We start from the raw sequence: 15,935 nt of genomic DNA on the forward strand, positions 1-15,935 counted from the left end.
TCATTATAAGTCTCCTTTTTGTTTGACCTTTTCAATTTTTCTTTCTTAATCATTGAATATAATTATCAATAAAACTTCATGGATTCCATCATTTCAACATTAAGTACTTTTTCTTTCCTTTTCCAATGTAAATAGAAGAAATAATTTCGCCAAACTCTCATTCAACTAACCCTTTGCACAAAACTGATGAAACCTTTTGAAACATTATCAAGCTTTATAAATGTGCAAATCTATTGTCACTGTTTTGCTGTAAAGCTGCAATAATTGAACATAATTTGATCTTGATTCAACCTTTGGCTTGAACTTTCTTTTTCTCTCCTTCATTTTAATTGTAGTTTAAACTAAAGCCAACTAACTGTGCACATTGTTGATCTTAATCATGAAGAGGTGCTTTTGTGCAAAAATCAACTTGAAATATAATGATAATGTTTATCATCTGTTCCATTTAATGGAATTGAACAGAGAAAATTATGATTCCTAGTTTCTCAGCTATTTTTCATTTGCTTTTTTTCCATCATTGTTACAATGGGATTGTGTTTTCAATGATTGATACTCTGACAAAATGAACTATTCAATAAAAGATAGTTACCTAATATCAATTGAATATTCTCATTCCAACTTTCATCTGGCAATTATAGCTCAATCCCTACCTTGCATGGTCATTGTTCACCAATATATTAATATAATGATGACAACAATTAGTCAACTTAATGTAACCAATTATAATTCAAGTTGCAAACTTTGAAAGTCATTATTGTACCAGAAAATTTTATTTAATAACGTTCATCATTAATCGTGATGTGGTTTCACTGAATTATCAACTTTTGTTGATAATTTTGCAAATATTTTCATTTCTTTTTCTATTCCATTTTGTATGTTTGTTTCAACTTTCCGATTATCATTGTTCATGATTAATTACCTTATTCACTGCAAAACTTTATATCAATTGCAATGATTTAAAAGTTAAATTTTTGTCGCCAACCTTCACCCTGTCATCTAGTTGTATAATTATTTTGTTAACCTTTTCCTATTGATTCATTATTCATTGAACGATAATCACAAATTAACTTGAAGTTTAATGAAGTGTAAGAGTGAAAGAATGAAAGTTTGCACTGAATTTAATTACCAAATTGTTTAAAGTACAAACATTTAGTAACACACTCACACACTTGATCATCATTCTCATCATGATGATCATTATCATCATCATTTAACCATGAATCAAATGAATCTTTTGCCTTTCACCCAAAACTATTGATTGCACTTTTCTACATTGTCTGTATAATTGGTACAAACTCACTGTGTTTTACATGCATTTTGTACATTCACATATTTATGTAAATATGAGTTGAGGGAAACACACACACACACACACACACACACACACACACACAAACAAGGAATCACTAAATGGTTAACAAGAAGCAGATTGCTAATCCTAATTGTCATCATTTGAAGCTTACTTGTGCACAGTTATGTATATTATTATGTTGGTGAAATGTGCAAAAGCAAAACTGTTATTGTAAGGTCAATCATTTCTCTGAAACTAAATATAACATTATCATTATCATGATTCTTATTAATATTATTGCTTTGTTTTTGCCTCTTTCACTGACTTTCACTTTGTCACATTGCCTTTTCTTATGTTTATGCATTATAATATAATGTTATGATTTTTGTAAGCTTGTATTTCATATTAATATGGAAGGCAAAATTGAAGGCAAAAAAATTGATTTTCTGATGAATATTTTTATTCACTTATTACAGTAATTTTCAATCTTCTCGCTGGTTTCATCATTTACATGTGTTGTAATGTAAATTATAAATGAAACTTGATTGTATTCATCAGTGATTACAAATGATTTAAAAGAAGAGGCAAAATGACAAAAGAAAGATTAAACAAAGAACAGATGGAATAAGGAAGAAGGAAGAGAAGGAGAAATGTTGAAAGATATGCTGATGATGATGTTGATGAATAAAATGAAGATGGGCCAAGAAATGGAAGAGTTAGATGACAAGAAAGAATCTATATTTAGTGGTAAAAGTAAAAAGAAGAAGCGAAAAATATTAAACTTTTCACTTGGAGAAGAAAAAGAAAAATGACAGAGAAATGATTATGATGTAGATGAGCCGGATGATGAGCATGATGATGAGCATGATGATGAGAAATGATTAGGAAAAATGATAATAGCGATGATACTATTAACTGTTTTTGAGTACTTTTTTTGTGCTCATCAACGATCACAACCTTTACTCAGTGCAAATTATATTTGACGAGAATCAAGTTTCTTTCATTGGTCGATAATTAGAGTCAGTTTTATATTTCTAGATGAGAAGATGAAGATGATGATGATTAGGGAGAAGAAGAAAAGTTACTCTTTTACCTTTCTTTTTGCTCTTTCCTTGCAATCTCCTTCAACTTGTTGCAAGTCATCCTTAAATATTATTTATAAATTGACTTCATTATCATCATTATTACCATTATTAATATGCTACCGTTTTCTTGATATAACTTAATCTTTAAAGGCACCTTCGTCGTTAACCCAAATTAACTAATATATTAACCTTGTTTCGTGGAAAATATTTCAAACTTTTAAATTGTTTGCAAAAATATTTTCGTCAACAGCATTTGTATCAAAGTTTCAAATTTTCATTCAAAGTAACAAATTAAACAAAACTGGCAAATCATCATTGAAATATCAAGTGTTCAAGGTAAATGTCCATTTTCAAAGTTTATCATTTCTCAGCAAATTATTCACTCCAATCGTCTAGTCAATTGTCGCAATAATGCAAAATGAAATTTGATTTGGAATCTTCAGTTATTCTTGATTAATGCAACTTTATTTAATTATCCAATATTTTCGCTTTATTAGGTTTGGACAGAGTAACTGTCATTTTAATCAATTATCTTTTTTCTCGTAATTGAATCAAATTTTCTCGTTGCAATGGCAATCGTTACACCTTTATTAATCAACATGAATTGCTGTTGAAGCCAGTAATTTAGTCTATCAATTGTTACCTTTCTCAACATTTAACTCGTTACATTTATCAAGCATTATCTCAGCTTTTTAACTAATTGCAAATCAAATATTATAGTCAATAACAACTTTACCGTTAATCAAGTTATACCTTTATTTGATTCTCCTCTTTACGCATTTTCACCATTTCTCGTTACAATTGTTTTTCCCTCCCTACACATGATCATCTTGATCATCCTCATCACTTCATCTACTTATGTATTTGGTGATGTAATTTTCCATTCACCTGAAAATTGTATTATCTAGCAAATTCAATTTCCAATAAGATGTTTCAGGGAAAAAAGATAAAAGTGAGAAAAGAAGAGAAACTAAAGGCGAACAGAAAAAAATACTGAAATTGCATTTTCATATTGGCAACTTGATCGGTAAATATTATAAGTCAGTTTCATTTCTATTATTGCTATTATTATTCTTATAATATCACAGAATGGCCAGAATTTCTTGTTCTAGTCAATTTGATTTTCAAGATAACCTTTCTTCTGTTTTTTATGCCCAAAACTTTGAATAAGAAGTTGAGAAACAAAGAGATAAAACCTTTTCTCTGTCTTGTCCAGTTGTCCATATTTATTTGTGTACTCTGACCCACTAAGTTTTACTTATAACTTTACTCTCAACTTGAAAACTGTATGAAAGGCAGAAAACAATTTATAGCACTTACCTGAAACATCAATTGAAAGTAGCCTATTAAATCCGATTTTATCTCAAATAACAAGGATTCCTTTGGTTATTCAGACATTTAGTTATTACTATTGAGATTATTATTACTTTTTGTCTCTTGATTCCATTGTAAATCAGCATCAATTTGATCATGGAAAGTCTTTTCTTTCATTCTTTTCTCTTCTCATGTGGCATTTGACTTTCATTTCATTTTATATAATTTCGCTTTATCATCACCATTTCCCAAAACTTTTATCCAGAATCTATCCTCAAATTTTCAGGATTAATTTTATCATCGCTATTTTTATTTCTTGCCAATCTAATAAATTGAGACTTTTTTCCGTTATTCACCATTTATCATCTTTATTCCTCTTTCCATGCATCAAAATTTACTTAACTTGATATTATTAAGATTCAGCATTTTCTTGATAAATCAAGATAAACTGTTGCTTGACATTTTTAGCTGGACTGAGATGATAATAAATGAACAATTGACAGAGTTGACATTCAAAAGTTGAAAATCACCAAAATTATCATTTCCAGTTTGAACAATTGTTAAATATCTCGAAGGTAACAAAATTGTAACTTTTATTGGAAATGATATTTTTTGTTACAATTTTTCTGTTACCTTGTATAACAATGCATTTTTGTTCCTACAATTTCCTCGACTTCATCCAACAATAATTTTCAATGTTGATTTTTCAACATTTTTGCTTCTTTTGCAACAAAATTTAACGACTGTTTGACACTTAAAGTTTGCCCTTGAGACATTTTGGCATGGAAAATTGAAAGAAAAAAATTCGAAGCAAAAATTTTACTCCTAAAGAAAAGCATAAAATGGCAACAATTTTGCAAACAAATGAATTTTCCAAATCAATAACAGATTACCTGTTCCCTGCTTTTGCAAAGGTAATCCAAATTTCCAATCGATGAAATTTCCTGAGATTTTCTTGCAATTTCTTCATTTCTAAAATCATCAACATTCTCAAGTTTCATTGAGTCGAATCTTCATCAATTATTACCCGACATTGTCTCAAAATTTCAAGTCTATTCTGAATCCTAAATGAATTTATCGATATTTCAAATTCTGTGCTTTCCTTACATGACCTCTGATAATAACCAAAATGATTAACATCTCATGGATTATGAGACTCAATCCTTTGCATTATAACTCGAACATTAAATCTCAATATTTGCTATTTCTTCAGATAGTTTCATATCTTTTCTTGATCCAAATTCTGAACCACAATTTACTCATAACAATTTTGGATAATAATGATGATATTATTTTCCCCTGACCATTATCATGTTTCTTCATAGCTTTTCATCCTCTCCTTTTGTCAATAACTTTTGCCATCTTCAGTAAACTTTTATCTCTTTTATGTTTCCATTTGTTGCTCATGTGAATTCCTATTTTTTCATCTCCACTCGCAACAAATGACTACAATCAACTGTAAATTTGATTACCCATTAATGTGAATTATACTCATACTCAATACATAAATGCAGTTCTTAACAGTTTTTCCCTTTTCTTTTGTTTCTCGAGTAATTCCCTGCAACTTTCACCATTTTTTGTTTACTCGCATTCCCTTCCCTGTAAAGTCATTATCAGTTTTGATTATCTTTCATTTTCATCATTTAACTGGTAACAAGTCATGAACTTGTATAAATTTTGAATGGAAGTGAAAAAATGCATTTTTTCATCAAATCATGGGAATTATTTTCTACTCTATAACTCTAATGTATTAAATTAAATGCTAAAATGATTCAATGTATTTTTCTGTATGAATGTTTCCAGAATATTTATATGAAGAAGAAGCAAAAAAAAACTAAGTTTTCAGAAACATTTCCTCCTGTCATTTTTGTATACTTTTACTTTGATGAAAGAAGAAGTTTTTTGCCAGTTTTTTCCCTTTCATTACAACTGATCACAAAAATTCTGATGAATGATGAAAACAAGGGTGATGAGAAGGATGATATTATTGACCATCTATACGAGATATTTCGTTTTATTGCCTTTTTATAAAGATGATGATGATATCCCAAAGAATGGTCACTCTAAATAATAATACTTGGAGTAAGGCAGAAAAAAATGCGATGAGAATGAAGAGGAAGGAAGCAAGAAAAGATGAAGAAAATCGTTTTTTATTAAAGTAATGGAAGGGCGAAGAGATGATGAAAAAAAAAGGATCAGCTTATATCGATATTGTAACTCGATTGACCATATCCAGAGTTTGAATAGCATCAAATGCCATGATTGAAACAACCCTTTTCCTTGGTCACTAAACATCAAAATGAAGTTGAGAAGAGAAATTTTCTCATTTTTTTCAAACTTTCCCTCTTCGCTTCTGTTCTACATTTTTGTGTGTCTCTCTTTCCCCCTGAGTTGCTCCTCTTTACCCTGTCAAACAGAATCAGGGTTGAATTTTTTTCTCTTACAAATTGTTCAAATTCCCATTCATCTTTTACTTTATATTTGCAACAGTGACAGTTGCTCTGTTGATGAGATGCAAAAAAAAGTGATGAAAAAAAGTGAAACTCGTCCTTAAGATGATTAGATCTTAATCTCTGAGTGAAACGTTGAAATATTTGCCCTGAGCAATCTCTTTCTCTTCATCATTTTCATCTTCATTTCATTGTCCATTTCATTTAGATGAAGATTAAAAGGAAAGAGCAAGAAAATTGTCAACATCAAGAAACGCCTACCTTGAAAGTTGATGGATGATTCTCGAGGTTCTCTCAGAATTTTTTTTCTCTTCACTTGTGATGTTGCAGTGCAATGCTAGGATGAATAAGAGATGAACCTCATTTATCCTTCTCTTTTCCCTCTTTCCATTCATTTTACCATGTAATATCATATTGACTTTTGATGGGCCAAAGTAAATGTTTGAAAGAAAGAAAGAGAGAAAAGTTATTTAATATTAATCAGATGAACAATAAACATGATAACAACAAAAAAATGATGTGCTTAAGCATCTTTACTTCAAAACCCTTTTTTTCTGCTCAGCCAATGTCAAAGTTAAACATGAATTATACACTCGATCGTATCATCAAAATTTGTTGATATTGCAAAGGATAAATGTATCAAATCATAAATTGGTTCAATCAATTTTGCACATTTATTCAAAAAGCATTTAAACTTGAAGAGTTTGTACATTTTATCATCTCTTCACCCAATTCAGTTCAACCCTTGTTCAATGTTTACTTTATCAACACTCACAATGAAAAGTTTCGTGAAGAAGCACAAAAAACAAATTGATTGCTGTTCAACTCTTTGGTGCATTTTTATTGTCTACTGTTGATTATATCATTTTCAGTTCCAAGATAAACTGGTTAAAGAATGAGAAAGAACTGAAAAAAGGAAAAGATAATAAAGAAACAAAAAAAATGTTGAGTAAATATATTCACATTAATATTGAATAAACACACTCATTTATATAAATACATAAATATCCATGTATATTCACTGACAATAAACTCAGCAACCTTGAGCATTTGCGTGTATTTTTCATCATTATTTTAATCATCTGGTTATCGTCATGCTTTCAGGTTTTACGCAAAAATAACCTACAACTTGATCTGACGCTCTGTTGGCTCGTGTCAACGTTACAAGCTAATCTTTTTACAACCTCTTTTTTTATTGTCATCACTCGTAATATCACTTTTCTTCCGTTTTCTCTTCGCACTCAACCCTTTCCAAGAATCTTGCTATTTACTTGTAACCTTTATTTTTAAGACAATCTTTCATTATCCATTCTGATTCATATTTTATTGTTTACATTCAAGTCCAAAAGAAAACCATTGAAACAATTCATCATCAGTTTTATTCTGATTACTCTTTATCATTCATTGCCTTCATGTTTAAGCTGTAAATTTAACATTATTTTATTACCTCTTTATGTGTATTATTGTGAATGTTTGAACAAAGGGAAGAAGAAAAAAGTTGTAGATATTATTTAAGTGTGATAATATTCATGCTTATATAATAAATTGAATTAGATTGTAAGGTGAAATATCGTTGTCAGATTACTTTCAACAAATTCTTGCCTTTCTCTATTCTCATCCATTTTCATCTTCAATTTCATTCTACTTTTGTCAACCTCTTATAAGCCAATAGCATCCTTATTTCAATATTTGTTGACTTTCTCTTGATTCAGTTTTCGCTTTACTTCTTCTTTCCATTTTCATTCAATCCTTTTTGCCTACAATTCACCATCTTTCTGCTCATTTGATCACCCAAAATTGCCTAATATTATAAATATAAATTGATATTATTTTTTTTCATCTGATATTCAGTTGTAGCCCGAGCACAAAAATACTAATCCGATAAGTTGGCATGGTTTCACCATGAAAAACTTTTCAATATATTATTAGTGAAAAGTTGAAGATTTATCATCTATTTTAGCTTTTTGCCGTTTCTTTTGCCTTCTCACAAATGAATGATGAACTTGGTGAATAGGTGGTGAACATAAAAAAAGGACCAAAAAATGAGATCTGACACAGTTCTTTCCTTTACTCAAGTGGTTTATCATCATTATACTTGTTTCTCATCTTCTCTCTCTTTCTTTATTGCTTTCTTCATCTTTTCCCTGTTAATACCTGTGGTGAATGATGTGTTCTGATGATGATAACAAAATATTTGCAAAATCTGGTTTTCTGGGTGTTAAATTGAATTATTATTATTGAACATTTAATTTACGGTTCAATCGTAACCTCAAAGTTAAACAGATTACGTTGAAAGCTATAACATCATCAGAATAAACAGCAACAAGACCAACAATATTAATGATGAAGTTGCTTTTATGCATGAGAAAAATGGTGCTAAAAGGTTGAGAAAGTGTTCACTCAGAATGATTAGATACCCTGTCATGTAATTGCATTGAGAGAGAGAGAGAAAAAAAATAAATATGAAAATTGAGTCAATTTCCAGCATTTTATTCTCACTTGATAACTTTTCCAATCAACAGCAAACATCTATTTAGTTCATCTTTTTCTTGCCATAAGGCTTATTGTTGTTGTCGATGATGATGATGATGAAGTATATTTGTGATGTCATTGGATGTTGATTGGATTGGTCATATTAAACTGAGTTCATGGTTCAATTGATACGGTATGAAGGAATATCATTCAATCAACTTCTTACACAGAAAAATAAGAATTGTTCATGATGGGAGTTTCTACATTTTCTTTCCACTTTTTCTCTCTGAACATTAAGATGATGATGTACAGGTTCATGGGATGATTATAATGATGCGGTGCAATGAATGATGCCATCAACATTCCATGCATCTATCATGCATACAATCGTCTATTTACCTTGATCGAACAAGAAAAATACTTTTCGTCTTTCAATTCGTTTTTCCTTTTGTTCCATTCCTTCACCTTTCACCTTTTAAAGTCAACTTTCAACTCGAGACTCTTTCAATTTCAATTTGAATTTATTTTTCTTGCTTCGCTATTTCAAAGTTAATCATTTACTTTGCTATATTTATCATGCAAAAACAAATGCTCAGTTTTTTGGGTTAACAAACACCAACAGCTAAGCATTTACTATCAAAGTATTAACAGATTATGTTACTCTTGATGAAAAGTTAACTAAACAACAATCTCAATTGTAGTTATAAAATGCTCGCTTTTGGCAACCCATTCAAATGTGAATGCAATAAATACTCATTTCAAGTGTGATCCCATTTTATCCTTAGTTAATTTGCTTCACGAGCAATTCAATAATTGATCAACATGACCTTTAAAACATTATATAACACTAAAGTTGAACCATAAATTAGCCTTCAACTTCAATCTTCAACAATTTTTACCTTTGTAAAAATTTCTTGCCAAAGTTGGTTAAAACGCAATCATTTTATTGAAATTTTCATTCAAACTTGCATGCAAATGTATTTAATTATATAAAAGTATAAATTTTGGTTACTCATTAGACTTGAATCCTTGGCTAACAAAATTCACTGCAATTTCATTTTCCATTTCACAATTTTGTCATTTCTCGTGGCTTATTTTTTACTCCATATCATGGTCATTATAAACCCTTTCCTGATCATCTTGCATCCTACGATTTTTTCATTTGAAAAGTAAATGAAAATGAAAAATTAAACGTCAATTTCAATTTAAACCAAACCCAAATTTTTCTGGTTAAATTGTTTTTCTCTCTTAACCCTATCAACCCATCTTTTCACTCCTCAAACAATCTCGCTTTTCACCATTTTCACCAACCATTATCATTACCATTTTATACCTATTTATTAATCCTGTTGAACCCAAATTTTTTTATAATTTTACCAAGAATTAGATGCTTTTTATCATGAAAATGTTATCTAATGATATTTTATATAATTACACGTTTCTCCTTCTCTTATTGTAATCACCTTTTGATTTAGTTTCTTGATCAATTGTAACAGAACTTTGAACTTGTAACCAGATCGTTCGCGTGAAATAATACTAATTGGCACGCGAACTCTTAATGAATCTGATAAATTTTAATCATAACGATAAGGAAAATTAACAGAGAAGACTGATAATAACAATCGATGATAATTTTTACCTCTTTTTCTGTATGATAACAATAATCTAAATGATTTAAATTACAACTCTTTGGCATACAAAACTTGAATCAATTTAACCCTCACGTTAGAATGAAAAATTTCACTCGTAATCAATTTTTCTCACCATATTGATTAGTTCATTTACTAAACGAAAACAATTATCGATTAAAGAGTAATCTTTTTTAATAACAATTTTCATTTGTGTGTGTGTGTGTTCAATGGTTGAATGACAAGCAAACCATAAATTCATTTATATTTAGTAACTAAAGAGTTGAACTTTCTTCTTTCGATAAGAGAAAAAATCGCATGAAAATCTCGGGATAATCTTAATTCCATAATCCATTAATTCATTGTCAATTATTGTCATCACCCGAGATTTATTCAGTTATCGTAAATGATGATCCGGTGATAAAGCGATTCTCAGAGAAATGCATTTGAAACTCATTACTTAGTTGCCTTTTTGTTCATTTTAACTTGTTAAGTTATACCCAAAGTTATATGCATCTACTCATTAGATGACATTCAATCGACTCGGTTGGGTTATTTTTGCTCTCTTCCGTATTCCCTGTTGATATAACTGGAAGACCTTGAGTTTGATCACAAATGAACATGTTTGTGTAACGTTTTAGAACAATGTTTTAGCAACCAGATTACCTTGAAAGACTCCATTGGTTTCTGTTAAAGAGATGATGATGATGATGATGAGGGAAAAAAAGAAAGTGGAAAGAGCGAAAGACAGCTGAAACGTTGATATTGAAAGTTTACTTTGCTTCTCAATGGCTCATGCTCATTCCATTCTGATCAATCTATCGTTTCATTTTCTTCTCAACTATCGCCTTGATCATCTTTATCATCTTGTTTATCATCTCTTACTATCTGATTGCTTTCATTTTTCCTCTCTTTTTCTCTCGTTTCTTCTTTATCGCATTTTCCTGTATCGATCTAACCACAAACGAAATTTAGTAGATCAAATCTTGTTGGAGAAGAAGAAGAACAAGTGAAAAAAAAGTTTACTTTTTCTTGCCTTTAACATGATTCTCATTGAATAATAATAAACCTCTATTTTCTTGCTACACTAAACAATTAATAATAATTAAGAGGAAAAACTGTTGGAGTGGGTTAATGAGTCTTTAGCACAAAGAAATGTAGATATCTTTTTTTCCCTCTATCATGATGAAAAAAACTAGGCAAAGATTGTCACTTTTTCACCCTATCATTGAAGTTTTTCTTAAAACTTGAATTATACCATGTTAACCTCTTTACTATTCACTTTATTTATCAACTCACAATAATCATGACTTGCCTACGCATTTCCAAATGCATATTAAATGATCAAAAATGGTTTTCCAGTTTATTATCAAATGATATTTTTGCACTTAGCAAGTTTTTGCTGTTTTTTCGTTGAAGCAACATTAATGATAAAAATTGAATCCAATATTGACCGAGTTTACTGTCAAAATTGGGCGAAAAGAATCAAATTTTTTCATGAGAAAAGGCATTTCGTTGTTGAAAATGCTGGTTTAATGTGTTAGCACTTGATTGCAATGATTAAAATTCAGTTGTGCTATTTGGGAAAAGATGAAAAAACCGTTTCTGTGATGTGACTGAAAATGGAAAAGATTATTTCTCTTTCTTTCTGGTTTCCACCCTTTAATAATTTGTTTCTCATCTTCCTTTTGAAATGGGAAAAGCACAAGATGATGAAGTTGTTGTAATTGACGAAGGGATGGACAGAGAGAATGGAAAAAGAAAGAGACTGTAAGGTGAAATGAAAGTGGAATTAAAGGAGTGAATTGAATGGTGAAGATGATTGTAACATAATATATTTATTGTGAGTATGGCTATTCAAAGTCAAGGTCAAAAATAGGTGTGGTTAGTAAGCGTAGGATCATCAAATGAATACTAATGAATAAACGATTAGTATTTGATTTGAACAGTTTTTCTGGTGAATCTTATTTACCATGATCCGTAAGTTTGGGTAAACAATTAAGAGCAACCAATCAGCATTTTTCCTCTTCTTTTGTTCAACATCTTTCATCGCATGATAATACAATAATCTGATCACATCTGAATAATTTGAAAATGATAATGTTTTAATGGATGAAAAAGAGGAAAACTTGTTGACCACCAAACTGAATTACACTTTTCTCTCTCTCCAAACTTGATCATCTTTTCATCATTACTATCAGAATCCAACATCTTATTACTTTTTTCCCCTTTTCCTTGCTTTACGTTTATCGCTCAACGTTTCAACCAGTTTGATTGATTGAAGCTATCAATTTTAAGTAAATTTGAACCATAACCTTGTACATTTCTGTGTTTCGTTTTGATTCAACTTGAAGCTCGAAAGTATTTGAAGAAAATTTTCTTCTTTTTCTCCATTTATCATCATTCTCATCATTCCATCAATTGTAAAATGCGAGAAGAAAGAAAAACATTGAAAAGTTTAAATCAAGCCTGATAAATTCAATGTGTATACATGATAACATTTATCGATTAAATGAGCACAACAACAATGGCAGTCAAAATGATTGTTATGTCCAGTTAAGTTTCACTTTTACTTGTTCAAATTACCTTTTCATTTTTGTTTCACCCTTTCATGGTAAACTAAAATTTTAATGTAACTTCACTGAGTTTCAAATTAATTTCACTGTTAACTCACTTGGTAACTAATTTATTTAAACAGGTCTAGATGATAATGAGTCGCCATCTCAGTGTGTTTCACCAACCATCAAGGTGATCTTTTGATTATTTCAATCGTTTTAATGTGATTTCCATTGAACTCACTCACTTTTATCGTTTCCATCCAATCAATTGACATGAGTTACAACTGGTTTCCCTTTTCAGGTTAAACCAAATATCATATTAACCTTTCATCCAAACATTACCTTTCCATCATTTAATCATCATTATTTTGATATTATAGCATTACAATAATAATTATATTGTCTCTTCACTCTGGTCATAACTTTAATATCATTTAAAGCTTCTATGTGACTTTCATATCTTTTTTAACCTCTTCATGTGTAAAACTATTCATAAACTGGTAAACCTGTCATGCTCATAATATTGTCATTATTGTAATAACCTTTTGCTTTCTCAAGTTTGTCCGATAATCATGATAATATCAAGTATTAATAACTCGCTTCAATATTCAACATTTATTGATATATTTAATATTATCTGTTGGAAGCAAATTGTTATCCCAAAAATTGATTCTTAAACTGATTATTTTCACTTTGATAATTATTCAATATAATAGCTTTTTTTCAGCAACTGTGATCATTAATATGAGAATACAAAACTCATAACTTATCTGTATCATGGATAACTGTACACTTCTGTAATTCCGTAGAACAGGAAGTTGCCCTGAAAGCTCATGATGATCAATGATTAACAATAAAACATTTATAACATGAGAAGCATATTAATTTGTTTCCCAACAAAAATGAACTTCTTCAATTGAAGCCTTTTCTTCTCTTCAATTTTTTTCCATATTTTTTTGCATCATCTTCTTCAATTTTCAAACAAAAAGCATCAACTTTCCCCTTTTTTTCTCATTCCATTCATTCAGTTGATTCATTATTGAATTGCTTTCTTTCTCTACTTAACAATGGATACACACTTATACACTGATCCAGCAACATGAACAACAAAAAAATGAAACTAAATGCATCATGTAAATATGTTACTAATAAATGCATTGACTATCTGTATATTCACTTGATACATTGTATTATTGCTATTTGATGATATTTCCATGAAAAGTATACAGAAAAAAGCTTTTCATGGTTCATTTTATTTTTTGTTTTTTCCCTTTCAACAATTTACGTTTCTCCATCTCATAATAGTTTGTATTGCCCATAAATTACAGTATTGCTATTATTCAACATTCAATCCATATGCTGCTTTGCAACATTTAATGTCGATGTTCAGAAGAAGAAAAAGAAGTGAAAGACAATTTTATCAAATTGACGAGAAATGTTAGCGATACCTTGGAATTCCGAAAGAGGAATTTCAAAATGGGCAGAAGCTCAGCACTCGAAGAGCGAGAAAATGATAGAAATCTTAAATTCAATTCAACGTAAAATTTTCATTGTAAAATATAAAAATTTATTCTCATGTTCTTTCATTGAATCAACTTTCTTTCCAAAAATTGAAATTCTGTTTCAAAAAACTTCTCCATGTTGTCCTGGAGCGGACAGCATTTTGTTTTGGAACAGGGTTTTTACATGTTATTGATTGATGAAAATTTTGATACTTTTTCACTTGTAATCAGCCAAAAAAGATGGAAGTTGAATCGAGTGATAGTTCTTGAAATTTGTAACATTTTTGTCTATTATCAAGGTCAAGGATTTAATGATGATCATGATGATGGTGAAAAGCAATAACGATGCAATTGTCACTTAATTTCCGGTGTAAAGTGCACAAATTTAATAGCTGCGAGTTGATTATCAAACGAATAATAGTTGAAGAAAAAAAAGTCATCAATAAGATGAAGGAACCCAGAATGCGAAGAGTAAAAAGTCTTTTAATCTGAAAAATGATTCTTAGTAACCTTTTCTCTTTTCCCTGTTAACATTTGTATTTCTCAGCACAACTCATGATTACATGAAAGTTTCCAGTTGTTTATAATTCTTAATGTTTTCTGTCCAACTTTTTTCTCTTTCATTTTTTCTCTCATATTTTTTTCTCTCTCTATTACATCAAATTAATATCTTGCTTTGTGTGTGTGTGACTCTACCTTGAATAGTTTCATTATTTTTCATGATTCTGCTAAAATTGTTACACTTTCATTACTTTCTCCTCAAACCCTAAATGGCCATTTTCATCAAATCAATTTAACAAACTTTCATTTGATTACTTATACATTATCATGATTATCATGTTGATCCTTTCATTTCAAAATTACAACCTTGCCCTATTCATTTTAAACCTTTCATAATTCCTTTAAACTTTAATCTTGCCTTTTACTCCAAATTGAGTTAGTTTAATGTGTTGACAAAATGTTTTTTTTCTCGTTACTTCAAAATCAGGGCAAAACCTTTCAATACTTTAATCAAAATTATACCATGATGATGATCCAACAATCAATATTCGCCCGTTAATTTACTTTTAAATTGTAAATTTTTGCTCTTCATAATCAAAGTCAACTTTTTCTCTATTGATTCTATTCATTAGAAGCAATTTAAAGTAAAAAATGTTCATTGTGTACAAACATGATATCATTATTATTGACCATGTTTAATAGTGTTCATAAGATGAGAAAAAAAACTCATGAAGAAAATGAGGAAAAAAATTCTTAACAAATCAAATCTTCTTCTTGCCATGTTTAGTTTGCCTTTACTCCTCTTCAACTTCATCTTGAGCTTCATCTTGAGCTTCCTTTTCTGGTTCTACTGGTTCTTTCACTACTTTCATCATTCCTTGATTGCATTAAATGTTCAGAAAGGGATGATGATAAAGTAGTTTATATGTTTACTTTTTTTCTCTCATTTTCGTCATTTTCTTTCTCTTTTTTCTTCTTTTTCTTCTTACGACTACTTCTCATTGAAACTCAAAGCCAAGTGCTTAAACAATACCCTTTGACTGACCATTATCTTAAATATTGTCCAGTATCAAAAATGGAAAAAAAGAAACATTTTGACCTTAACTCTATGAACGCATCAATAGTTGGCCAAAT

At 29.7% G+C, this 15,935-nt stretch overlaps 1 protein-coding gene across 1 annotated transcript in view; it reads left to right on the forward strand.

Annotated features, from left to right (window-relative positions):
- Window positions 1-15,935, forward strand: part of LOC107371389 (uncharacterized) — a 39,376-nt gene that overhangs the window by 15,071 nt on the left and 8,370 nt on the right. The gene's annotated exons all lie outside the window — the stretch shown is intronic.

The sequence above is a fragment of the Tetranychus urticae genome, chromosome 2 (assembly GCF_039701765.1).
Source record: "Tetranychus urticae isolate SD_2017Ah chromosome 2, NJAU_TeUrti_SD_1.0, whole genome shotgun sequence".
Taxonomy (NCBI): Eukaryota; Metazoa; Arthropoda; class Arachnida; order Trombidiformes; family Tetranychidae; genus Tetranychus; species Tetranychus urticae.